Consider the following 27,193-nt stretch of genomic DNA (forward strand, 5'->3'; position numbering starts at 1 on the left):
GGTGAGACGTGAAGGTGGACGGAAAAGAAATGGTGTGACCTCCGTGCAAGTGGTGGAAATCTTCATTCATGAGCACACACACACACGCACACACACACACTTATATCTGGCTGGAGGTTTGGTCAACTCTATTCAGCGAGAAGGTGGTTAGAACTGACACTACGTGGGTTCAACTTCCACCACATTCCCGCTCGCGCCGTCTCACCACAGACTGCAGCGACGGGGTTTTTTTGGGGGATTCCAACAAACATTTCAGCTACTTTACCCCCCACGGTTTTGTTTCTCTCCTCCTCTCCCGTTGTCTTTTTTTCCCTCTGCGTCCCTCTTTCTCTCACTCTCCCTCTCTTTCTCCAACACAGCCTGTCTGTCTGCTCTATAATTATTTCCATGGTTACCATTAAGGATGTGAAGCTAAGCCTGATGCACTATGGTAGTAATCTTTTCCTCTCCTCCGCCTGTTCCCTCTGTCCTCTCCTCTCATCTGTCGCCTTTTCTTCTTCTTCGACGTCTTCTTCTTACGCCGCGTTGCTACGTGAGTCTCTGCAGCCTTCACACACACACACACACACACACACACACACTCCTTTTCCAGCACTTCTCAGTTTGCTGCATGTGCAATCTGCCTAAAACCAACATTGAATTTGGAAGCTTGTGCAGCTCCTGTACATGCACGCCATTCCTACCCATGTAATCCATATGTAAGCAAGTCAGGCAGCCAACCTGTCCCATCAGCATTAATCCAATCATGTTTTACTGCTGTTCTCATGGTGAGACGCTGCAAAGAGGATTGTCGGAAAAGCAGCAAAAGGTGGACGATAAACACTCATCCTGCCGAGGTGTTCTTGAGCAAGAAACAGGGTAGCAAATCAGAAGGAATTATATACATCCAGGACCCTCAATTCTGTTGCAGACAATGTGTGGACTGCCAGTTTAAGCACCTTTCAGGCTTAGATGGGCATGAATCATCAGTATAAATGACGAGCGACTGTGCGAGAAAACATCTACAGTATCTATTCTTAGATGTAAAGTCAGAGGCGCAACATAAGAACTTTCTAGGAAACGGGCTTCTGTTTTTGTTTCTTGCCAAGAGTTAGATAAGAAAAACAAAATTATGGCATAAATAATCGAGGAAACAAACTAGCCTGGCAAAAATCTGCCTACCAGCACCTCTAAAGCTTACTAATAAATACATTTAATCGTATTTGTTTTTCACTGTTAAGCCCCGTTTCCTACACTGATGCCAAGCTTAGACAACTGGCCACTAGCGGGAGTGTTATATTACCATACAGACGTAAAAGTGGTATCAGCCATCTCATCTACCTCCCAGTAAGAGGGTGACGTCACCCACTGGTTTGCGGACTAATGTTCTGAAGCCTCGAGTTTGCTATTACAGCCGTCGCCTTCTTTGTTTCTTGGAACCAGCAGCGACCAAATTTGGTCAAGAGGGTGGAGCTTGGGATGATATCTTGACAGAATCGGACTGAGAACTCAGACTTTTAGGGGCTGATGCCGATACCGATATCATGAGGTAAAGAATTGGGATATGACTAAAACTGCAAACTGCAAAAAATATCAGTCGGGCTCCACTGAGAAACTGAAAACACAACGTTGTAAAGAAATGCAAACCTTCAATTGTGATCTTTTTACTCTAAACAGAACCATAATTTAGAAAATGAACATCATGCTGTGTTGAAGAAACCTTCAAACTTGTGATTGGGACCATAAACTCTTTAGGAAACCGTTGACTGACGTAATAAATCAACTGTGAAGCAGCGTCAATTTCTCATGAGCTTACATACAATCAGACCTCTTTATGGAACCAGTTGAGTTGCCCCCCTGCTGGCCATTTGAAAGGCACTTCCCTGTTAGCTTCACATTTCAGAGCCCAAAGCTCAAAGTGTTTTTCTTAAAATTTTCACCTCATCTTTTAAGGACAGACGTCAGAGACTCCAGAGGAGCATTCTGGTAGGAAACATCTAATCGGCTGAGCTTTAGCCTTCAGACTTTGATATTTATTAAAGCTTTAGCGATGATGATCGAGGCTCATGGGTACCATAGGGCTTAAAAGTAATCTGCCAGGAACCAAACACATCTTCTTTAAGCAGAGTTGGAATAGTTAAAACTTCTGGTCATGAATCTCTTGAGACTCCTGTGTTTTTTCTTTTTTATGTGAAAGACCAACGAGGATATCATCAAAAGAAAACTTGAAAGTGAAAGAAAATACTGCTTTATAACTCTATTAAAAGCGTAAGCACTCAATCCTGACATTCAATTAAGTTTTATGCTTTATTATGATTATGTTCAAAGGTTTATCATTATGTTAAAGTCATAATAGCAGTCTAGATGTGAGAGCTGCGGGGTGCTCACTTCTTTCCCATGAAAGCTTCATACCTTTTAAACCACTGGAAATCAGTTAAAACTCACCTGTTTCCACAACTATGCCCTCTTTTTTGTATTTAAATGGAAAAATATCAGAACAATTGTTGCATTATAAGAGTGCTTTTGTCTCGGTGAGAGATTCCTGAGGACGGGTGCTCTGTTGTAACCCTTTTTGCTCTTTGCTCCTGACACAAAGTCATCCTTACGCGATGAATACACATATTAATGACTGCCACGATGCTAAAGGCTGATTTTTGATTTTCCCTTGTGAGACTATTTTGCTCATTTGATTACTAAAAGAAAACGTGGCTGCAGATACAAGAAAAAAAGCATTATTCATAATAAATGTGCTAATTTGTTTTTGACATGCTCTCTCGAAAACCTCATTAGCCATCTTCTAACTCCCAGGGAGCTACGATGCGTGATGGAACTGCTCTTACACTTCCATTCCTACTCGATGCCCGCTCCCCATCCCCCATCTCCACCCAATCAGTCCCAACTTGACCGAGTGCCATCGGCTCCAACCCCAGCCGAACAACTGCCGAGCAGACGCCAGCTTGTGTCTGCCTCCGTGTTTCGGACGGATAGATAACAGCAGGTTTGGGCTGACAGCGGAGGGAAGGAATCAGAAGAGTTGTAACAGGAAACACACTGTGACAGCCGGACCCCTGAAGAGCTGGAGGAGGAAAATGGAGAGATGGGAGGAGGCCGGGTATTGCATTGTAAGAAGTGCCACAGAGAAAGTCTTGTATTATGTGACGGGATGATGGATGGCTGAACAAGGAGGACAGGACTAGACAGGAGCACACCGCCACCTGGCTGGGCCTAATGCCAAGGCAGGATGACGACGAGGCGAAGAGGATGCCAGGCTGGGATGGAGCCGGCATGTGAGCGTGGGTATATATTTCTTCTCTTTTTAACCTCCATCGGGGCAGCAGGGTCACTCTGATCGATTAGGCTGCAATCGGAGTTGGACAGCATTCATAATAAATGATAAAATATCATAAAACAGCTTAGAGGATATAAACAGATGTCATTCGGACAGTGTATTCAGTGCACGCTCCATCATGGCTGCCCAAAATACAGCACACCGGAGTCAAAGGCACTTGTTGCTGTTCTAATAGGGACTAAAGATGGAGCTGACGGCTGCAGCGGGGACCTGAGCTGTAGTCAAAGTGCAAAGTATTTTCTATGACGAGCAGGAGATGCGAGATCCACGGCGAGTTGACGGACCAGTCGCCGTATCTGAATTTGCATAATCGCGACTCGACATCTTCTTTATGCAAACGAGTCCGTCCAGCGCTACGCACCGGGCTCGCGAAGATAAGATTGACCTGTCAAACTGTGCAATGCTGATGAAATACGAATCAAGATTCTGTTACTGCATCGCCTGTTTCACTGTTTTCAGACACACTTTTAAGTGCACTGTTGCCGTTAGCTGTAGCATGAGAGTGTTAAAAATAGACCAGCCCAAACCAGGCATCGCACGCAAACATCAGCACATGACCCACGGGCGTATCCGTGTGTCCATCAGGGTAATATCGTTTTTAATGCCAAGAGCTGGGGGCTTATTCATACCGCTAGCTTGTGGCATTAAGAGAGAATGTTAGACGTTCGTGGCTACGCCAACAGCAAGGATCCAGGGATGGGGATGTCAGTCCGTCGGCTGGTCGGCCCCCCACTTTGGTGGCGACGGACAACTATTGGATTGCCATGAAATCTGATGCAGACATCATATCCGCGGTGTCCAGACGATCAATCCCAATTACTCTTTGTGATCCCTTCACTTTTCTCCCAGCTCCACCAGCAGGCCAAACATTTTCCTTATCCTGTGAAATATCTCAACATCTACTGGATTGATTGGCACAAATAACAAATAACTCTTAGTCGTGTTCCTGACAGGCTCTTGACTGATAGAAGAGCAATTTTTTTTTTTTATCCCGTTTTGAAGCTGAAACAACAACAGACCAGGATTCAAGATTTTCACAAGCCAACAGTGACTGCCACGCTATTTCCTGTCTTTCAGTTAACGGTAAATGGTTGTATTTGGCAAGTGCAAGGGACAGAAACTCATGCAATAATATGAGTTTCTGTCGCTTAATAAACTAGTAACCACTGCAAAGTTTTTAAGGAGTACAACACCAAATGAGTGCAGCAGAATTAGGTGAAGTGGCTTTTATTGGGTGTTTTACAGAAGACAATTCTGTCGACATGTTTAGGAACAGGAGCTCACTGGTAATCAGAGACACACCGGCTGATTGTAATTAGAAACGTGCCATTTTCCAGCAACATACTGCTCAAATGTCGACGGTTCTGGACAGGTTTTAGCCGTCCTCAGGATCAGATCAACAATAGTCTCTGTTTTTCATTATTTAGACCTGAATTTCATATTTTCTCCACTGCCATTTTGCAGATTCAAATCAGACCATTTCCAAATAAAAGCCCACATTTTTAACCTTTAAAATACTGCCACCTGCCAATGGTGCATCGACCACCCACACAATCACATCTCTGCAGCTCTTGTTTTCAGCTATCCGGTTATTGCAAAGTCATTTGTGAATCATCGGTGCCTCGCCAACTACTGCTGTGCCAGGAGATGTGGAAGGATTTGAGGAGGTGACTATCAGATTCGGCGATGCCAAGTCGCCGCTCAGGTACGTCCTTGTGGGAAGCAAACTCTCCAAGTCGTCGAGGAGAGAGAGCGTTCTCCTCGAAGGAAATGATGTACTCCTGCACTCTGACATGGACGGCTGGGGAGAAATCATCATTTCAGATTCAGAGCTGTGCAGTCTGGAGTAATGTGCTGCTTTCGCAATAGAGCTGAGCTACCCTTGATGAATCCTTGGCTTAAGTGTTATTCATCTTACTTTTTTCATGAATTATACTGCCTTGCTAAGATATTAAGTCAGAGTTAATGGAGGGCACAAGGATGAATTTGGGGGGGAAAAGGAGAAAAACTTGATGATGACTTCAACTAGACTCTTAGCCAAGCAGAGAATAACTCCACAGATGAATTATTTCTTCAAAACATCACGTCAAGTCTGGAATTCTGCAGGCAAACAGATGGCAAAATCAGGACCTGTGCATCTTCACTCACGTTACATCAACACACACGGCCCTTTTCCAAAGCGCAAGGACACCGAGGTCCGTATGAAGTTTGTTCCCTCCAAGAGAAGCTGCAAAGAAACGCTCATCACGAGGTGTGAGGTGCAAACAAAACATTCTCGGATTCGCTATTTCCTAAAAAGAGAGACACGCGCATACACGTGGCGTCTGAGCGCCGACATATGTTAAACCTGCATGACAACATGAACATATTGCCAGCTTTGTCACATCCACCTACACGCGTACATGTACTGCGGAAAGAACCACTTGTAGGAATGCCGCGCCGCATGCACAGCGAAGGACGCGGATCGGGGGGTTTCGACTGACGCCACAGAAGACTGACGAAGCCGAGAGATGCATATGGAAAAAACTTTTTAATATCAAACTGCCGCTTGCAGGAATGAGCACTGCATTAAACACACACAGCACCACATCTTACTCAAGGCTGAAGAAGACTGTGTGCATCAGCACAGAACAGCGCGGAGCCTCGAGGTGACAACGAGACACAGAGCTGGTGTTGGCCTGACAACACCGCCCTCCTCTCTCTCCCTCGCTTACTTTCTGTCTCACGATCGTCACTCTCTAATTTCTCCTTTTCTTCTTCCTCCAGCCCCTCCCTCCCTCTCTCTCTCTCTCCCCCTCTCTGCCCAAGCTGCATTGTACTGCTGTGTGAAGATATTCAATTAAAAGGCCGTTGAGTACAAACTAGAAAGCCTAATAGTACCACACACACACACACACACACACATAACACTCTTACACACAGATCACCAGGGAAAAGAGTGAAAGGAGGATGCAGACTAATATCACACACCAGTAAGTGCAAAGGGATGAGGAGATTGTGAGATATTCGTCATTGAGATACGATTGGATTAACGCGAGATGCTGTGCACAGATACAGTCTCAAGTCTATTCCACAGAGTTTTCTTAGTCGTAATTTGTTGCTTTTATACTGAAAACAAAGAAACGCCACTTTCTAAAGGAGCTTTATTTTTCTCGCAGATGCGTTCTTTGTGATGTGATAAATATATCTTTAAACCTATCAAAGGATAAACGTGAGCCTCATACTGTTGTTTGGTTTGAGATGAAGTCAACAACAAAAAAACCCATCTGTCTTCTGATCTGGATTGCGAGTTTGAGATCACATTCATTCCTCATTTTATTTACTGCGATCGCGCAGAACCCACTAACGCTTTCTGCTTTAACGTAACACGACTTTGTTTCTCCCCAACAATTTGAAGAAAATGAATAAACGAAGAGGGGCAGATCCACCTCCTGCGGTGCCGTCTCATCTTAAAGGGATATTCCGGTGTAAGTTTAATCCATGGTCTAACACACCGTGAAACTGTGTTAGACTCCCTCTCGAGAGATCAAGTTAGCAGACCGCTAATTTACGGAGTTTTATCAACCTCAGAAACGACCGCACGACAACAATACACTGCAGTAAATGGATCCAAATATAAACCGCCACCAAAAAGCCACAAATAATGCTCAGAACAGCACCAAACTTCAGCAACAGTACAAATAGGGTCTCAGCACATAGTCCGGGGCATCTAACCTCCGCTAGCTTAGCTGGATTTCTATTGTGAAGCTAAAAACAGATTTCAACTCTCCTCCATCAGCTTCCGGGTCGGGGAAGTCCCGACGCGATGATTACCGAGTGCGGTTAGAAATGCTCAATTCCGTTCTTTTCCCTGTCCGCTCCCGATAATAACTGTTATAAACTGGCAGGTAAGACACATATGAACTTTGATTGCTTTTCCATGGAGTCATAATAACACATTTTCATCCATGAGCCGCGGAACTCTACTGCACTCGGTAATCGAGTCATCGGGACTTCCCGTCAACAGGAAGCTGCTGCAGAAGAGTGGTAAATTTAGTCAGCTTTTCAGTGGAAATCCAGCTAAGCTAGCGGAGGTTAGATGCCCCGGACTATGTGCTGAGACCCTATTTGTACTGTTGCTGAAGTTTGGTGCTGTTCTGAGCATTATTTGTGGCTTTTTGGTGGCAGTTTATATTTGGATCCATTTGTATTGGTGTACTGTTGTCGTGCGGTCGTTTCTGAGGTTGATAAAACTCCGTAAATTAGCGGTCTGCTAACTTGATCTCTCGAGAGGGAGTCTAACACAGTTTCACGGTATGTTAGACCACGGATTAAATTTACACCGGAATATCCCTTTAACAAGCTGGAAGAGACGTGAGGCCCTGTTTACAGCTGGCACTAACATGCGAGTGGACAACGCTAAGTACAGGTGCGAAGGGACCCAAGACGCATGAGGGTGGCCGTGTTCTCCGAGTATACTTGGCGACATGTTCAAACGCTTTGCACTTCTGTTCTTTTATTCGCTTGAGTAAGCGACACCGCCCGTGATCGATTATCTGGCGGACGATCTGCCCTCAACTCTGCACCTCCCGTTCAGTTGCGTACATGTTCTTGCAGAGAGAGACATAGAGACAGACAGATGCTCTCTGGTTTTACATCCTGCAACCTCTCCTATCTAATGTAGGGCCTACTTGCGCTGTTGTTTCGTAAAAAGCTTGTAAGTGGTGATTGCAATGTGTTTCGGTTCCGCGTCGGGTTTGATCGCTTCGATAGGGTTCGTAATTAACGACAAGCCTCCTCCACACACGGCTCACCTGCTGATGTGGAAAACATAAATTGAAAAAAGAAAAATCCAAAATGTCAGGAGCGTTTTTTGTGGGTTTTTTTGGAGCGAGTTTATAAAAGATACTGCTGACAAAGAAAGTCAACAGAGCGGAGGCATACAGGGAGAGGGAAGCAGAGAGGTGTGTGTGCATTAAGGAGGACAATTTAAAGTTTTACTGAGATTCTGAAAAAGACTTTGAGTCTCATTGAGTCTGTTTGGATTGGTGGCTCAGGTCCAGTTTAACCACCACCCTAAAGAGTGGAGCCGAAGTGTGAACAGAAACAGAAATGATGTGCATATTCATTTGCACATAGATTTGGAGATCCGAGATCCGTGAGCTGCGTGTGGAGACTTATGTTAATGCCAGGTGTAAACAATATATAAGACAACTTTCTTGGCACAGCCTCCTTCAGTACCACACTGCATTCGTCTTCTTCGAAAATTAGCATTCGACTCCTCTGGCAGGCTGCCCTGCTATTGACCCGCAGTTGCTCCGCTCATTATGCAGAGTTAGGCAACTGACTACAGGGCAGCAGAAGCCAGGTGTTACCGAGCAGCCGCCTCCTTTTCTGATCTCTGATACTTTGGTGAAATACTTCACACGGATAGTTTAGTTCACAGAAGGCCCGAGGTGACCAGTTTAAAGGTGCTACCAGCAGCATTTTTGCGTTTCCTAAAGAGATGCGACAGGCGATGGACAACCTTTTTCTGACCCGGCGTGATCGCGATCCACGTGTAAGGAGTCTGATAAATACGCTGCGCATTCAAACTGCACACTCGCATCAAAGTTCAGACACATGAAAGTAATGCGAGTCTATTGAGATAAATGACGCTATTTTGGGGAGGGAATTCTCTCATGGTTATTTGCATTCTTTGAAATGCCTTCAGCTACACCGTGGGAGAAATATATACGGGAGCACAGCAGCAGAAGAGTTATGCTACTCAGTTTGTATTCCAGTCCGGCCTGCCAGAACAGCACAAATGATATTCATGCATGTGTAGTCATACATGGCTAATCATCAGGGGAGAGAAGTAAACTTTCCTTTACTATGTCCAGCTGTTCATCTCCGTCCCCGCGAGGCTGCAAACATCTGTTTTGACACGGAATAATTCATTTGAGAAAGTGGATTTGCCTGCGGGGAACATGAAAAATTCTCGCTGAGCTAATACATGATACAGCTTTCTTAATTTCCCTCTCTCGCTTTTTTTTTTTTTTCCCCATTCATAAATTATCACTTCCAAATTTACTACCACCGTAGGGCATGATTTGTGATGCGACTGATTAGTGTCTTACTCCGACAGTTTATGATATGGCTCAGTATAAATCTGGAGTGAGCGTTAGAAACCGAGCAAACAACAAAAGACGGAGGAAAGAATTAACGAGTTAACACCAGGGAGTGTTACATTTGTTTTCCAGTAACTTTGGCAAGTTCAGACTCATTGACTCAAAATCACTTCAAAACAACTGACAAGAATAATACGATTTTCATGTAAACCACCAATTTTTACTTATTCACAGTGGGAAACATCTCACAGGAATCTGGTGGAATCAACTCATCTTCTGGCATCAAATACAATGTTGTAATTTCACTGATGTCGAGTTAATTCAACGTTTTTAGTTTGGAAATAGAGATTTCTCGACTGTTTTCATACCACTTCATAAAAGTGAGTGATGAGGAGTGACACGAGTGTGCTGCTGAGCTCAACTCGGTAAATCAAGCTGACACTCTCCATCGATTGTGTAAACCCGCCAAGACATCACTCATTAGTTTGTGGACTAACTGAATCGAAGCCTCGAGTCGTCAACTTGGTTTTCTGGAGCCAAACGTAACTGTACTTAGACGAGAGGACGGAACTGGAGAGGATGTCCTGACTCAGAACTGTGGTGGCGACCTGTCAATCGCAATGTAGCCACGCCCTAAATCATCCCCTGCTTTATTATCTATTTTACTCTAAATGGGACCATGATATAAACAAATAACAACAAACTGGCTTCATTTAGAATCACTCAGACCTCGAATATCCATTTACCTGTTAAACCGACTAAACTCTCACCAGATTTGTGTAAAAACTTATTTCATTCTTCTCATGATAATGAACACTGAGCTCACTGCGATTATGGGGAGTATCAAATTAATTTTCCACCTTATTACACTCATATTGAGAGCAGTCTTGCGTGAACTCTTTGTGCAAAAGTGCCAACCCCATCTGTAAGGTCACTGTGTCAAATGAAGGACTCGAATAAATAAATCTTTGATTGTTTTTTTTTGCTAATTATCTTCCAGGTCACCGCGGTGGAAAGGACGTCGCGTGGGCTCGGCTTACTGCTATGTCGTCTTCCTGGATCCACATTCTTTACTTATATTTCATACAATATGATATTCTGTCAATTCAATATCATATTGTCATATTGTTTTGTACATGCAGCACCTATTGCATGTCTTTAGGTCCTGGGATAAAGAGATCCTTCCTCTGTGGCTCTTTCTTAAGTTTCTTTCCTTTTTTGTTTTTTTGTTTTTCCTACCTGGAAAAGAGGTCAGAGGACGTCGTTCACTGTACAGATTGTGATTCTGGCTTTTTATAAATAAAACTGATGAGATTTAAAAATGGAAAGAAAATCACATCTGTAGCCAATTACATGTGTTTTCTTTAGTTTCCTAAACTAACCCCAGCTGTTTTAAAATCTGCTGACAGGATATATATATGTGTGTGTGTGTGTGTGTGTGTGTGTGTGAGTGTGTGTGTGTGTGTGTGTGTGTGAGTGTCTGTGTGTGTGTGTTGGTGTGTCAGTGCTTTTACTTTGAATTCCAGCAACCTCCCCCGTCATTGTCTGTCTTCTGAACAACAGCATACTAAATTTAAAACCCTCCCTCGTCAGAATCCCTCGGTGAAGCTTTGAGCCGTGTAATTATTTCATCTACATCACTTTATTGCATTGTAATTAAAACAACAAAGTTTTCCTTAGTTGACAGACTGACAGCAATTTTTAACATCATTAAAAAAATAATTTAATTAATAACGTTAGACCTGCTGTTGAGAATAAGCTAATGTTTCAAACACAGTGATTAGATATATTCTATTATATACGTTGAAAATAATCCATGTTTTTGATGTTTAATCATAACATTTAGATAATCATTCTTCTAAACTGATTAGTGTTTTGGAAGGTGCCTTTAAAAATGGCACAGTTTATGTCACATTACTGCGCCCTTAAAGTAACAAATGGGAAAAAGAGATGGCCATTAAGTACAAGACACACTTAAACTTGGCAGGTAAGTATTTATCCTCAAACTTCTGAGTTGCTTGGCAGTAAAACAGACCAAATTAATATGTACAGCTTCGTCTTTTACGCCGTACCTTTCTGTCAAAGAGCTGGCACTGACGTCTCCATTCATAAAGTGGTATGTATCTGCTGTCATCTTGCAAACCATCTCGTCCTTGACTTTTTTTTTTTCACTGCTTCCTAAAGTCTATTTTTACTCTTTTGTCAAGGCGGATGTATTGCAAACTCGCCAGCAGCTCTGTCAAGGTTGTAGCACCACGGTTTTCTTGTGTCTCTCTACGTCTTCTTTATTGAACCGCCCCGGTTCTAATATTGCTGCCGTTAGCCAGCTTTTCATGATTCACACCTGGGTGGTTGATGCATCGCTGAGAGCTGGCAGGATGCTAAAGGTTAGGAAAGCGCTTTGGGCTCGTACATGGAGGGCTGCTGGTTTGTATGGAGCTCGGGAGAGGGCAGAGGACTGAAACACATGAATAAGTCACATTTTGTGTTTCCAGATCTTTTCAGGTTGAACTGTGTTCATGCTGGACCACATTGATCAACTAAAGACTTAAATAGAGATGTGCTGATAAATGTTTTTCCTTTCCGTAGCGATTCCAATACCTGAACTTTGTGTATGAGCTGATACCAGGTAATGCTCCTATACAAGTGATATAGAATGTGCATGAGGTTACACAAGTGGCTTGCGATGTATGATAATTGGCAATTTCCATAAAGTATTGGATTGGTGCATAAACTTGTGTCCACGTCAATATATTTACTTTCAGGCAGTGGTGGAGGCCTTTTTCTGATACTGGCACTGGTATCTGAACAACCCCAGACTAAAAGTTGTGGCTCGGTCAAATGGTTGGTTGATTTACAACTTTGTTCCTGACTGAAATATCTCAACAGCTACTGGGCGGATTTATATGAAATTGGTACAAATGGTACAAACATCTATGATGCCCAGAGGACAAATCTTGACTTGGGAGAGAGTTGTCACATTTGAAACGTGTGAAATACCTCAACATCTGCTCAGCTCTCAGCTCCGTATAAAGAGGACAGTTAGACTGGCCATTATTACCTCTGCCGAGGGGGATATGTTTTTAATGGTGCCAGGTTTTGTTCGTCTATTGGTTGCTTGGTTTGTCTGCAGGATTAAACAAAAACTAGTGAACAGATTTCAGCGAAACCTGGATAGAGGATGGGCGTCAGCTTCAAAAAGACCCCCATTAACATTTGGTGCAGGTCTGGATAAAGGGACAGCCCATGGAATTTAATTCTTAACAGTGTGATATACTTAGACACTGAACATTTTTGTTATATCTTGGGGAATAACACATGCATGTTGATGAAGAAATCAGACATATTTAGGGGGCTGGTATCTATTTAGCTTGATTTAATTGAAGTGGACTGTTGGGGCCTTGGTGGAGTTATGCCGCACCAGCATAAGTTGTGTTTTTTCTTACCTGTTTATCAGCAGAGTTGATTCTCACAACTCATTCGCTCACTGATCTTTTTGTTGAGCTGATAACTGTCGACTATCTGGCCAGCACTTCTCCCGTGTTATGAAAACATGCTCGCAGTTCTCTCCCTGTCTTTTTCTCCTCAATCAATATTTAAGGTCCATCAGAAGAAAACACTTTCTCTTGCACCTCATTGCAATCCAGACATGCACGACACATCAAAAACAGCCACGCAACACATCTTGTTTAGCAGAACTCGATCAAAAGAAGCTGCCCCTCATTTGCAGCTATAGTCCCGGTGAATACCTGCTAAACTTATAATTATAATTTGCAGCAGACGTAGTAAATATTTGTCTTGCTTGGCGATCGTAGAGCACTAATTCAGGCTCTCATTATCACTCATTTCATAATTTAGGTGAACAAACCAGCTAACACCTTTACCTCATGTTGCAAAAATGTGCAACATGAGGTATTGTTTGTTAATTAATTGCAGTAGTAGTAGTATTGATTGGGTTAATGTTTTAAAAGAGAGAGATATCCTGAATAAGAATGACAAGAGATGCCATGCAAAATGTTAATGTGCAACAGAAATGTTAATATGCAAACTGGAGTGACATCCAGCATAAGTTGAAAGGCTCTACAATACTGCGTGTGCACATTTGAGACCTATTCACACACTTGTTATGCATTGCACTTAGATCTCTCACCTGTAATAACCTAGCGCTCGCTCTGTAGCTCCGTAAACTCTGGGTAAATTACGGAATAGTCAATGAGACGCGCTCCACCCTGCAGCTACTGTTGAGATGAGCCTGAACATAACACTTCATCCCCCAAAACTCTGCCTGAAGAGCTGTGAAGTGCCCAGTAGTAAAGGACTGGTTGTTCTGGGCATCTGCCAGGTGTGAATGTGTGCAGCTCGGAGTGAGGCGGGGTGCGACTGAGCACATGCACTCAGCTAAGACTGAAAAAGACGGAAACCGCAGTGAGAAGATGACTGCCATCTTGTCTAGAGGTGATACTGGTGAGTGTTTGATGCTACTGAGTGTGCGTCCTGGGGGAGTTTTAACGTGATAACCAGATGTGTGAAGCGGTTTATTTCCCAGAGGAATATACGCCGATGTACCACATCTACATAATGCCACCTCGGGGGAACTTGTCAAATGACTTGATGTGGTTTGATGTGGCATATGTGCAGGCATGATCGTATGTCTATCTGCGTCCGATCTGATGAATGTCTACATCAATAACGTGCCTTTCAAGAGTCGTGATGACATTAAGACATCTTTTTTTTTTTTTATGGCAAACGGAAAATGTCAGCGGACCAGGAAGTGAAAAAGAAAACAAGAATTGGAAGAATACAGTGTTTGGTCCGCCTACAATGACACGTAAATTTCAAGGCTAATTCTGGTTTATCACAACCTGGATCTTATTTTAGTAGTTTTGGCCACCGAGTCTCTCAGTTGTGATAAAACTGTACTCCAAAGTAACTGCCGAGAAACATCTCCACAACAGGCGCCACATGGCAAGAAACACGAGCTGTCAGGCCGATCGGACAAGTTGTGAATTTGCAGTTTTGCCAGTTTAGCATGATGTTTTTAATATCAACAGAAATGAAACAGGGGACATGGTTAATGTGGCCAACTTCTGCGGAGGAGCAATTGAAAGCATCCCTTCTAATTGGCATGCTTTGTTCAGGATCAGGACAGGAGGGCTCTGCAACAGGTGATTTAAATCCTTAAAGGCAAGTCTTTCCACAAGGCAGCCAATTTCCGGCAAACAAGACCAGGCCCCTATCTGAATCAGAGAGCCGTGATTTTGTGGGAAAAAGAAACTGCGTGTAAAGAATCACTGGTCAAATCTGATAAAAAACACATGAAAGGATGGTGACTTTGCCAAAAATGGGGCTTAAAATGCTACGTGTGCCTTGACATGCACTTGAAAAAATAGGATTTTAATTTCTTATGTTTGGATATCCTCACCTTGCTTGGTATTTATGTGTATTAGCATGATATCCTTCTTCTCCATGCTTATTAGAAGTCCGTCTTCAACAGCACCATATTGGTTGAAACTGTCGGGAAACTCAACGGTGTGCTGTTGGTGCACCGCGTCATCACTGTTGGGTAGATTTATGGGAAAGCTTTTTTAACCTGCTGTTGAATTTCTCTGTAATGAAACCTTGGTATTTCTTAATATCTTTAAATATTCATAACTAAATAAGTAACAACTAATCAAGCAAAGTTCTATTTTGGGGGGGAAAGAAACCCAGATATCATTAATTAACTGTTCAACAATTAAAAGATTGGCTAATCTGCTTAATCGGGACTTCTTGGCTTGATCAGATTTAATCAATGGTACTGGCAACTTTCTGTAAGCAAGCAGTCCCACAGCATCCGTCAGCAGATTTTTTATTTTTTTAATATTGCTACATATGCAATATTCAAATACTGTGATTTCACCTTTTCCCCGAATGAGCCCTGTCCACTGCAACCCAGCGAGACGAGTGCAGATGAAACAAAAATTACAGAAATTCTCTCATGTGAAGTAACCAAAAATTGCTCTAAGTCTGGCAGGAACCCCAGAGATGATAATAAGAGAGCTCAGTGAGAAAATTGCTTTTCAGGGCCGTTAAGACGTATTAAATACACTTGTAAGACAGTGAAATGTGTCTGTACATATAAACTCAAGACCTGCCGTCCATTAACGGTGGCATTATGACCTCATCCCTGGGCTCCTTTAAAGGACTCATCATTGAAGACAATTCCTGCACACAATATGTTAAAGACGCTTGCCTAACTGCTGAATTCGTTTTTATCGCCACTTTTTCTTTCCTCTATAGCTGAGATCCAGCGGATGCATTTGTGTGTACTTTAAATTTATAGCGGAGACAGCTGCTGCCAAAAAATATGGGGAAATGGAAGGAGTGCCAGTGCACTGTAGGGGAACACAACAGCAGAGAGGGGGGAAAGAAACACAGCTACAAATCTATAAGTGACTGCTGCATTACTGAGTGAAGCAACCCGGGGCTGCAGTAAATATTTCTGTTGGCATCTTCTGAAGAGCTGATCTGTGGGCTGCTGAGCTCGGAGGAGGGTCATTTTCAGATACATATTAGTTTTCCGCAATCAAGATCCGTCATTCCCCACCTCTTTGTCTGAAGCTCTCCAACAGCCCGAGAGTGTTAATCAACACGACTGACGATATGAACGTGGACTCTGGATACTGTTACGAAACTTTCTTTCATGAAAGATATAGAGATCCCGGATGTTTGCTTAAGTTATCATCCAATCTGCTTTCACTGAAGCCCCTTTCCCCACAGGTTCCAGATGGGAATCTTCCGTCTTTATTCCCACTGCAATGCACCTTATCCTGGAATTAGCAGGCGTAACATCCTTAGACTACAGCCGATACAAAATGCTGCTGCCGGGCTTTTAACACGTACAAAGAGAAGCAACCACTTTGCATCAATGCGTGTTGTCCTTCACTTGTTACCTGAGAGGTTCAGAATTGATTTTAGGATTTTACTGCTTGTTTTTAAGCCTTGAAGTGTCTGGCTCATAGCTATATCTGTGACTCCTGATGGGGTTAGGGTTAAGGATCTCAGGCAGGCAAACTCACTTTTATTGTATTTTTTTTCATGAATTTATGCAATTTATTTTTTTTTATTTTTTTTTCAAATCTGTTCATATCCTAATACCTGTGTTTTATTGGTTACTTACACTAACTTGCATATAAAACAGTCAAAAACAAGTGCTGAGGTGAAGAAACAGCCTATACAACGAGCAAAATGCATAAAGCAACAAAAACTTTGAAACTTTCCAAGTTTAGGGCTTTTAAATATAGATGATAGAAACTATATATTGCTGGATTTGAAATCTCATTGGCTGTAATGCATGTATCATCTGGAGGCTGGAATATTATTGGCTCAGGAGAGAGGAGAAAGAAGAGAGAGTTGGTTGATTGATTCATTGGCTGTTGTAGTCTCTAGGGCGGACATAGAAGCTCTTGTCTGCTCAAATGATGCCAGTTTGTTCGCTTGTTTCTTGTTTTATTCTGAAATGGTTTACATGAATAGAATCACAACAATCTAAACTTTCAAACAATGTAAAGCATGATTATACACTTAGCTAAAGAGTTAGCTCTTTTGCTTAGCTGTGTTGTTATGTGCGTATTGTTTGGTGAACTAGCCTGACGCTTCCAGGAGGCCGTAAAAACAGGGAAGAAAATAAATAAGGTTTATTATTATCATTATCACAATTCCTCCTCGCTGTTCTGTGTAAAATATACTAACACGGAATTGGGAGATATTGTTGTTTTCCTGCAGTGGAGGAAGTAAAAGAGCCGAGCTGAGATCTGGAGTTTGACATGTATTGGGTGTTTTTTTTTTCTTCCTTTCTATCCATAACTTTTATTTATTACTTTCTACCCGCTTGTTAACGAGTCAATCACAGCAGGTGGTGTAAAGGTGTTACGACTGACTCAGGTCGTTCCTGTGCAGTCAGCCAATCGTAGCTGGTAGTTTATAGGGACAAGAAATATACTTATTTTTGCGCTTTACAATCTTTCATGCTTCTTGGCAACTGCAATTTTAGCCCCTACATCACACGTACCCCTGGTGGGGAATCACTGGTGTAGATCATCATTATTCCGCTGATTGTTGAGCTTTAAGATCAGAGATATATCACGAGGATCAATGAGTCTTGCGATAAAACTGTCACCATCTCTCGGCGCTAAAGCAATTAAGACACACTCTGGAATATTTATAGAAACCTAATGATAGATATACGTAGCCTACTATAGAGGATGCCATATAGATGTATGGATACTTTGCAGTGAGGTTGTGTGCGGCATAAACATATCAAACACTTGGGAGAAGACAGGCTGACTGGTCTGAAATCATCTGTTTCAAACACCTTGCAGAGAAGAAGCGTTTGGTGAGTGAACCTTTCGCAGAGGTTTTAAATCCTCTCATCGTTACACGGCAGATAGAAGCAGTCCCCATGGACGAGGGAGCTATGTGTGTGTGTGTGTGTGTGTGTGTGTAAGCTGACTACCACACCTGAAGCTGACTAAGAGCTGTGGCGCTGGAGAGCCGAAGACCCTCGTGTGCGCTGAGCTGGTGGCCAGCTGTCACTCAAACTGAGGCCGGGCTTGCTTTGCTTTCTCTCGCTATTTTTCCACTTTGTGCATGTTGTTAAGGTATGATAATATAGCTGTCCGTTATATCACACCAGCCCACGGGGTATATCACTCAGAGAGACATTTCATGTTATATAATCATCCCATTTACATATCACTTTGCATAAAAGTCTTAATGCATGGTGTTGTTAAGACTGCCCTGCCGTATTATCTCAAAATGCCAGCTGTGAGCAAACACGTTTAGGAAAGAAGTGAAGGAGATCTGATTGTCAGCCAGGTGGTGAGAGGGTTCACTCTGAAATGTCAGTCTTTCTTTTTTAGCTGTTTTCTAACTAACTTGATATCGCTCCATCTGACGGACTGTAACCACCCACCCAAACACCGGAGGAGGCCTGGTATCTCGGCTCGCCCGACTCACTCGTCTCAACTCAGAAAGACCTTGAATGTTGGAATGTAAAGCTCTGCCCTCGCAATCTCGCTGCAACTGCTTTCAATTCTGAGTTTAAGGCTGTGATGCTCCGGTGTATAAAGTTGTTTTGTAACATTTTTCACAACAACAAAAAAATATATATCTACAGTGAAGCTTTGATGGGCAAAAAGGTTATCCATGGCTTTATTTCCACCTGAATAGGCTACAACTTCCACTCCTGTTTACATTTGGTTATTAAGTTACTCCAAAAAGTGTATTTTGAATGTCAGCTCAGGTCTCTTGGTTTGACAGGTTTTGGAGATCGCCAACAAAAGTTCCCAGATCTGAGGCAAAACCTGCGTTCATGTTTGTTTACATGCCAGATCGCTATGTATGAACTGTTACTCAAAACCACAAATGCTAACCTGATGATTGTGGTGGAGATAATCTTTAAAGGGACAGTGTGTAATATATCAAGTATTTAGCGCCATCTAGCTGTGAGGTTCTACATTGCAACACTCCTTTGCTCACCCCTCCCGTTCTGAAGACGTTGGAGACATTCCAGAAGCTACGGTGGCCCTGACGGACAAGAAACTCATTTTCAAAATATGGACTCTTTCCCAACAGCGTTGAGTATTTCTACTGATTCAAGTAATGAGGTAAAAATGTAGTTAGTTATTAAGGCTATAAAACTAGAGGTTCCCTCTCAGTTCCGCAGTCAAGCTGGTTTTGAGCGAAAACACGTTTAACCTTACTACGTAGTACCATGTAGTGCTTTTTGTCCCTCTCAGCAGTCCATAGTTTTTTAAAACTGGAAAGACATGGTGGCCTCCATAGAGCTTGCCCGTGCTATGTATATTCAGATAGGTAATTCTTCGCTCAGGAGGATAAGTCAGATTGTTGGCAGAGGTAATTGTACACCAATGACGACTTACTTATGAACGAAGACGTTGATTTGAGTTAATGAATTACTTAAATCGTTACACACTGTCCCTTTAAAGATCATCAGAGTTTTTGTTGGCAACCCATCCAACTTGTTGAGATATTTGAATCTGGACCGACTGACCAACGGACCAACAGCAAGACAACACCACGTTTCTGGAGTGATTTCACGATAAGATGTCTGTTGTAGTATGCGTCTGATCATTTTATATTTGGCGGACCATGTTATCAAAATATAACCCTCAGGCAGTTCTTGAATCTCATGAAATTTACTGTCCCCATAATCCAAACTGTACAACACAAAGATATTCAAATATCTTTTTTTAAACCGCCATCTGATGACTCATTTTCACTTACCCTGGTTAAGTGCTTTCGATTTGGGGGTAAATTCCAACGTCTTCCAAGAACAAACTCTCTACGCTCCCCAGTATGATAATGACTCATTGTTTGCATGGGCTAAAATATGCAACTCAGTGAAATATTCAATACATATAAAGCAGTTTGGCAAAGAGAGCACTACTCTGACAGACCGTCTATTGATCCAACCCAGTGGACACGCGGCTTCATAAAGTGCCGCACTCATTTTCAGGGGGGGCCTCTGTGTCCGTGTCCATCAAACGCCGAGCACAAACAGTGTAGCAGACCATTTGTATTCATTCGCCGTTCCAAAGGCAAGACAGCCAGATGATTCAGCAAATCTCTCTGAACACAAGCCCTGACTTCTCAGGGGCGGATTTTCCCCCTTTTTCCCAGAGACTGACTCACACGGTTTATAAACTGTCACCCTGCACAGTAATACTGCTACTCCAGCTCACACTGGCGCAAAACGCTCCCATTGTCTAAATGAACTCTTATCACCAACCTCGAAACACTGAAGCAGCTAATTATGCGGCTCTATATCACACTGCCATAGACACGAAATTCATTTTTTAATCCAGCTTTTCTTTACGTTAGCAGTTTAACGTGTGAAAGGCATTCTCAACTCTCTCAAAATGTCCCTTTGTGAGTTTTTCTAGAACTATTTAATCAATCAGTTTTTTTTTAGGATTGGTCAGAGTAAAAAATAAATGCACTTAAGCCTCGACAGCCTGCCAGCCCTCGCCGATGCCCTTAAAACTCAGAGCATTTGGTTCAGGTTGGCAGGTCTTTCTAGTATTGATGGAACGAGGATTTTGCAGGTCACTGGTTGGGTAATTTCACTGCGCATTAAGGTCACAGATTTAAAAGGTCAACTGCAGCGAAGCACTCAAAATCAAAAGTTGAGTCCACATGTAGAAACAGAAATTATTACGCAAGTGAACTCATAACGCAGAAATATGGCTTCTGTCAGGTTAGCACTGGGATGCAGGATCAGTGGCATTTTGAATCCTATGCATGATTTGATATTTCATTGGTTTTATTCCGTACGTTGCACGACTTCAGGCTATTTTTTCCATTAAGTAATACCAACATAGAAGCTCGTATGAAGATAAACGCATCGCTTTAAAGTGAAACTCCGCCAAAAGGCGTCAACTATTTACCATTTGTAAGCTGCGAGTTTGTAAAGTTTTCCTTTTTCAATTGAGTCTAGAAAACCCACGTTCACAGAGATCAAAACATCCACAGATCCAGCTGTAGCAAATTCTTAAACCAGCAAAAAAATGCTTTTAGCTGCTGGCGATCCATCCGTCTGAAAAATAAAGCAAAATAACACTGCTTTTGTGGAGTGTTATTTGTGTATTTTAGGTCTAATTTTCTGGCAAAGATGTGGGATGAAAGTCAAGCAATGGATGCAATAGCTTCACAAAATTAATAACAGGGTGTTCACATTCGGTGGTCGGACTTGAACTGAAAACATACAATCTAAATCATTTAAGCAAGAACAAGCTCGCAAACTAGTTCAGATGCTCCATAGTTCAGACGCTCCTGGCATAGATGGATGACATTAGCAACCCAGCAACACCAAACAAGGTAGAACCTCTCGTTAGCGGAGATGATACCTCCTCAACAAGTTAAAAACAAAGAGCTTGAATCAGTGAGTACATTCTTTTAACCTTCGTTCCCTGTCGCAGAAGGGATTTAGTAGTAAAGACAGTCCTATAGACTACAAGGGGTGTTAATTTACCACAGTGGACATATTCACCACGGACGATTTGGATTCTGCGCTTATTCGGAGCCACTGACTGATGGGAGGACAGCAGGGAGATTACTTTTAAACATTTGGGATTCAAAAGTTGATTGATCCTCGCTAACATTAATCAACCTGACTGCAGCAGCGATGCAAGGAGGCGAGCTCTATTATGGTCACTGAGGGAAAATTTACTTTACTTTATGAATGTGGTAATACAGAGAGGAGAGGAGGAAAATATGAGATGTTCAGCGATGGACCTGTATTCAAAAATGAAGACACGCACACCCCCTAAGTATAAAGCATTTATCCTCTAGCTTAGAGTAACACAAATAGATAGAATACAGGAGTCAAACTTGCTCTGCTGACTTTATATCAGAAGTTTTAGCAACCTTGAGTAAACTTGTCTGGGTTTAAACATCACTGGAAACATTTGGGATAATGTAGATACACACTCAACAAAATATATAACAAATGTCGAGTTGTTTTTTTAGATATTTCAATGCAGAATTCTAACATATTACAGCGTTATCTTTACGTGATATATCGCCTCGATCCATGTCGACATCTATTCTGGGAATCAGAAGATTCAGACTGAGATGTAGTTCAATGTGGCAGCGTTTTTTTCTTTACTAGTGAACTTTCTCCGCGTTTGAAGTGCAAATTTTATGTTTGCTTTAAAAATAAAGAAAGAAAAGTTTGCCTTTCAAACACAGACATTGCAGAGAAATCGTCTATGTCTTTTTGTTTTAGGTCTTGCTGAGATGAGACCGCAATGACTCATTATGTTTGTCTCGGCGCTAACAACAGTCTACGTCTAACACCTCTGTTTTTCTTATGCGATTTGTCTCCTCCGTCTCTTAATTCTTCGTGTCAGTGTGTTTTGTCCTCCTCTTTTTAGGAGGGAACATGTAGCCTGCGGGTTGAGTGGGTGGGTGAGTGGAGCGGGATGGTGTCAGAGAGGGAAGCAAGGGTAAAGGCCGCGTAGTGAGGCAGAACAGAAAGTGCAGAATGGGGAGTGTGACAGCAGAGGGTTAGAAGTAGGCTGGAAATCTAATGTGATTTATTATTTATATCTATATAGTGAAAAGAATACATGAGCAGACACGGAGAAAAAAAGGTGCGGTATGCCAAGAATGCAGCATCCGAGCTGAAACACACTGTATAAACATCCCATGAAGGTCACACATTATAAAGGGCGCTGGAAAAATGGCTCAGCTGAGCTCGCTTTATCACAATAGCCTGCTAAGCTGAGATAGCTAAAGGAATAAGTGAGATCTACAAGGACAAACTGAGGGAGAAGTCACCGTATGTTTAAACTGCTGTTGCTGAAAAACTATTCAGCCGAAGTTAACAACCAATCAGCTTCTGAGTGCTACGATTTTTTTCTCCCCCCCCGCGGCTAAGTCATTCAGATAAATAAGGTTTCTCTCAATAACAAGAGAGCAGACTTAGATGAAGTCAATTTACAATCTGAACACAAAACATTAAAGGCCAAATTCATTAATGGGGATTATCGCATCGCGTTCCGGAGAGGTTAATGAGGGAGAGAGAGAGAGAGAGAGAGAATGTGAATGTTTTCTTTTTGTTTCTGTTTGCCCACAACAACATATATTAAAAGTACGGAGGACAGTTCAACTTAAAATGTTATGGAAATTAGCTGGGAAAAAAAATGTCCTCAATCAACCCTGTCTCCTAGGAATTTGTAAATTACCAAAGTGTTTTTCATAATTACATTGGGATGACAAACATAATCGCTGGCTGGATTATGTTCAAAGACAATTGTTTCTTTGAGGGAATTAAACTCTACATTCAAGAACAAAGTGCAGGACTGCAGCAACAGAATCCAGAATTTCAGCACCAGACTCCCGTTTGTGGATATATTCAGGCAACAAGAGCATTCTGGTAAAAGTCGGGGGGAGATCGTGATTTCAGTTTAACGTTAATAAGAGTGAAAAGTGAAACAGAAGTGTCTCAAATCTGCATTCCTTTCAATGGCGAGCAGGGGGTGACTCAAAGTCTGATTGTATGTAAGCTTATGAGAAAATGACCCTTCTTCTCGCTTGATTTATTACCTCATTGAACAGTTATCTAAAGAGTTTAATGACTGCTAGTCTTCTTCAATACAGCGTGATGTTCCCATTTAGAGTTAAACAGACAAATAAGCAGGGTCTGCTTTAAAGTGTGGCTACACTGACAAGATGCTTCCACAGCGTGTCCTCAGGTTCAGAGTCAGATCCAATCAGGATATCTGCACCAGCTCCGCTCTCTCGTCCAAACAAGGTCACTTTTGGCTCCAGAACACTAAGATGACGATCGGCGTGACGCCAAACTCGAGGTTTGGAAACAGCAGCCTACACAAACTACAAGATAGCTTATTTTGGCTAAATGTACATTTAGCATCAACATTTTTGCGACTTGCCAAGTGGAAATTTTAAGAGCACTTTCTCATTATGTTAATGGGAAAACATAACGCGCTCCTCAGATTGTGTTTGCTGTTGTAAATAGGTTTGATATAGACGTAGTTTCTAGGAGACGGGGCCGCCGCAACCCACATTTGGCTGCCCTGATCTTTACATTGCAATCGTATAATAACTGCCATTTCTTTAATAACCACATTTGAGGCATCCTTTCATACATTCAACCAATTCATCATTATGAGAACGATATGAAACTTAGTCGGTCTCAAAAACACAGCATTGTTTAGGCTGTAATCTACATGCAATCAATTTATTTGCATATTTCAGCTGTAGCACTATCAAAAAACATACTGTAACATCTAATTTTGATGAGTCATAAGTGCAATAATCCTATACAACTATTATTGGAGTCCTCTCCTAACAGAACTAACTCTTCAAAGTTTGCAACCGAGCATAAAACAAACTCAAGAGAAAGAAAGCTTTTTTTTTTTCTTCTCTTGTAGTTAAGAAAAGCCATTTTCCCCTGTCACAATCATGAATTGTTAATTAAGCCTCATTTTTGCATAAAATGCTTACGCTGCACTGTAATTATCCGGCAAAATTAATGTCTTCATTATACGTTAATTACCTCCTAAACTTTAAATGTTTTCTGGAACGTTAAAGGTACACACAAGTGCATGACAACGGAAAGTGATATGCGTGGCGTGATGTGTCGGCGACGGAGGATTGAAATCAAACCTACTGAGGCTTTATGTGTTAGACTAATCACAGAACGACTGCAGAGCCCGATATCTTCCATCTCAGTGTGTCACCACAGCCGGCATCCAGCTGGGATTGTTGTCAAATGTCTCCATTCATCAATATCTGCTGAAAAATGTAGACTTTTACCCCACTGATGAATAATGAATCAAGATTGACATATTAGTGTTGGACGCGTGTTTGGCAGCTTCGGCAGCCGCGGCATCTGCAGTTAAATCTCCTCTCAGCACAGGGAAATATTGTTAATAATAAAAGCTTGGATTTATTAAGGATAGCGAGGTCATGTCTTTCAATTGTATGAAAGACGCAACTCATTCGTCATTTTGGAAAGGAAAGAATGGTCCTGAATATTTACAAAATGTGCTCAACGTTAGATACGTGTAGAGGAATATAAACACCATAAATGCATTCTGCTCAAATAAAGACAGACAGATAAAGCAGCCTGAGACTGAAGCTCATATACATCATGGCTCCCACATTAACACTGACGCTGACAATATTGAGGGTTTATTTCGATATAAGGCCACACATGATAGAGAATCTGAAGGTTATTATAGTCGAATAAATCTAAACTAAAATCTGAAACAAGGTGTGAAAAAACCTTTTAGTGAGCCAAAAGAATAAAGTGTTAATTAGTGATCTCAAGAGGCGCTGATAGAAACATTAGAGGTTCTGGAAATATGAGATCTGCAGCACGTGGTCCTATTGAGAGCTTTTAATGAGCTGCAGCGACTCCTTTTAAAAATAAAGCAAGCCGATTTTGATGCCTTTGAACGAGCCAGGCTATCAGCTTTACTCCGTTTACCGTCTTTGTGCTAAGCTAAGCTAAGCTAACCAACTGCAGAATGTAACTTTATATCTAGTCTACAGTCGTAGGAGTACTTTCAAACTCCTCATCAAAACCTTTGCAATGACACAAACAAGCATATTTATCAAAATCCTGAACAATTACATAAAATTTTAGGTGTAATCTCCACTGAGCCCAAACTGTACACTCACACACACCATAAGGGTTATTGGCTTTATTAATTATTTATTTCACTCACTGAGAACGTTTGCTTTTTTTCCCAGGGTCAAACCGACTAGAACAGATACTAATATTCTTTTGCAGGCGGCTGTAGCTCAAGAGGTAGACCGGGTCGTCTAGTAATGGGAAGGTCGCTGGCTCGAATCCCCAGCTGCATGTCAAAGTGTCCTTGAGCAAGATCGCGAACCCCAAATTGGCACCTTGGTGTGCGAAGGTTGTGAATCCCTTCGAGCGGTCAGTAGACTGGAAAAGCGCTAAGAGAAATGCAAGTCCATTGAAGACGAAACTGCCCAGTACAACCTCAGCGTGATCCGTTGGGTGCTCAGCGAAATCTGCACCATTCCACTTTTACAATGAAGAGATGATATAATACATTTCCATAGAGTGACTCGTTAAACAATCTTGGTTCCCACTTATTCACACCACATTAACATCGCCACTGAAGCTTTATCAGTTCAGTGTGTATGTCAGGGGTTTTATTAAATAGGTCAAGTTGCTCCCTGTGGACTTCATCTCTCATTGTGGCCGTATGACAACCTCCATTTGCTTTTTTTTTGTTGATCTGATAATTACTAATAGCCTGGGGCCCATTAATCTCTTTTGGCTCTTTGGGTGTAGTCACCAGATGGTCCGTAATGGTGTCATTGCTTTATGGCCGGGAGCGTGGAGTACCAAACATATGTGGATGTGTTTACAATACGCTTACACATGGGCGACAGGACCTGGCATTGCTGTGTCAGCGTATGTCAAAGCAAGGCGGGACCATGTCAACTGATGTGTCAGTTCTTGACTGCTTCGAGGTCAGGGAGCCACTCGTGAAAAACAGAGGGAAAATATTTATCCAGATGAATCAGCACAACTGTTGAGGTGGCAGCGACGGCAGAATCATAGACGGAGGACGTCGCAAGGGAGGCCCTTAAAATAGCGGAGTGAGGCGGAGAGGTGGAGGGTGAAGGGAGAGGGAGAAACTGAGCGGGACATTTGTAGAGGGCCCGGAGAGACTGAGTCAGGCAAAAACAAACAGAGGCGTGCTATCAGCGGGTCAGTTTCACAGTATCCAGGGGGAGTTTGAGAGGGCAATACAGCAAAATAAGAGCAGAGAGGGGGAAGAAAATGCAGAGTAAGAAAAGTTTTTAAAGCGCAAATAAAGAAGACGACTGCAAAAATAAAACTTGAGGGGAAAAAAAGTATAGAGAGACAGAGAGACTGAAAGACATGCATATAATTATCAAGGTATCATTAAAGGAATTTCATTTCAGAGCAAGATAAATGATAAATCAGCCGTCCTGACAGAAAGAATAGCGAGGCAAAAGCTAGAGAGGAAAACAGCTGCCTTAAGCTCCGATCAGATGGGATGCTTTTATCTCCACTCAGATGCAGAGTGCTGCTGTGAGCGTTGCCGCTAACAGAGAGAGAGTAATGGCTCAAAGGATGCAAAGAGCTTTACATCACTTTGTTGCTATGCAACTACCCTATTATTGTAAGCACGCTAACCTAAAGTAACACAGGTGATGATGTGTTCGAGGATCAAAA

General features: G+C 42.2%; 1 protein-coding gene across 13 annotated transcripts in view; it reads right to left on the minus strand.

Annotated features, from left to right (window-relative positions):
• The window catches only part of syngap1b (synaptic Ras GTPase activating protein 1b), a 169,968-nt gene that overhangs the window by 79,500 nt on the left and 63,275 nt on the right, over positions 1–27,193 (minus strand). The gene's annotated exons all lie outside the window — the stretch shown is intronic.

The sequence above is a fragment of the Sparus aurata genome, chromosome 17 (genome assembly GCF_900880675.1).
Source record: "Sparus aurata chromosome 17, fSpaAur1.1, whole genome shotgun sequence".
Taxonomy (NCBI): Eukaryota; Metazoa; Chordata; class Actinopteri; order Spariformes; family Sparidae; genus Sparus; species Sparus aurata.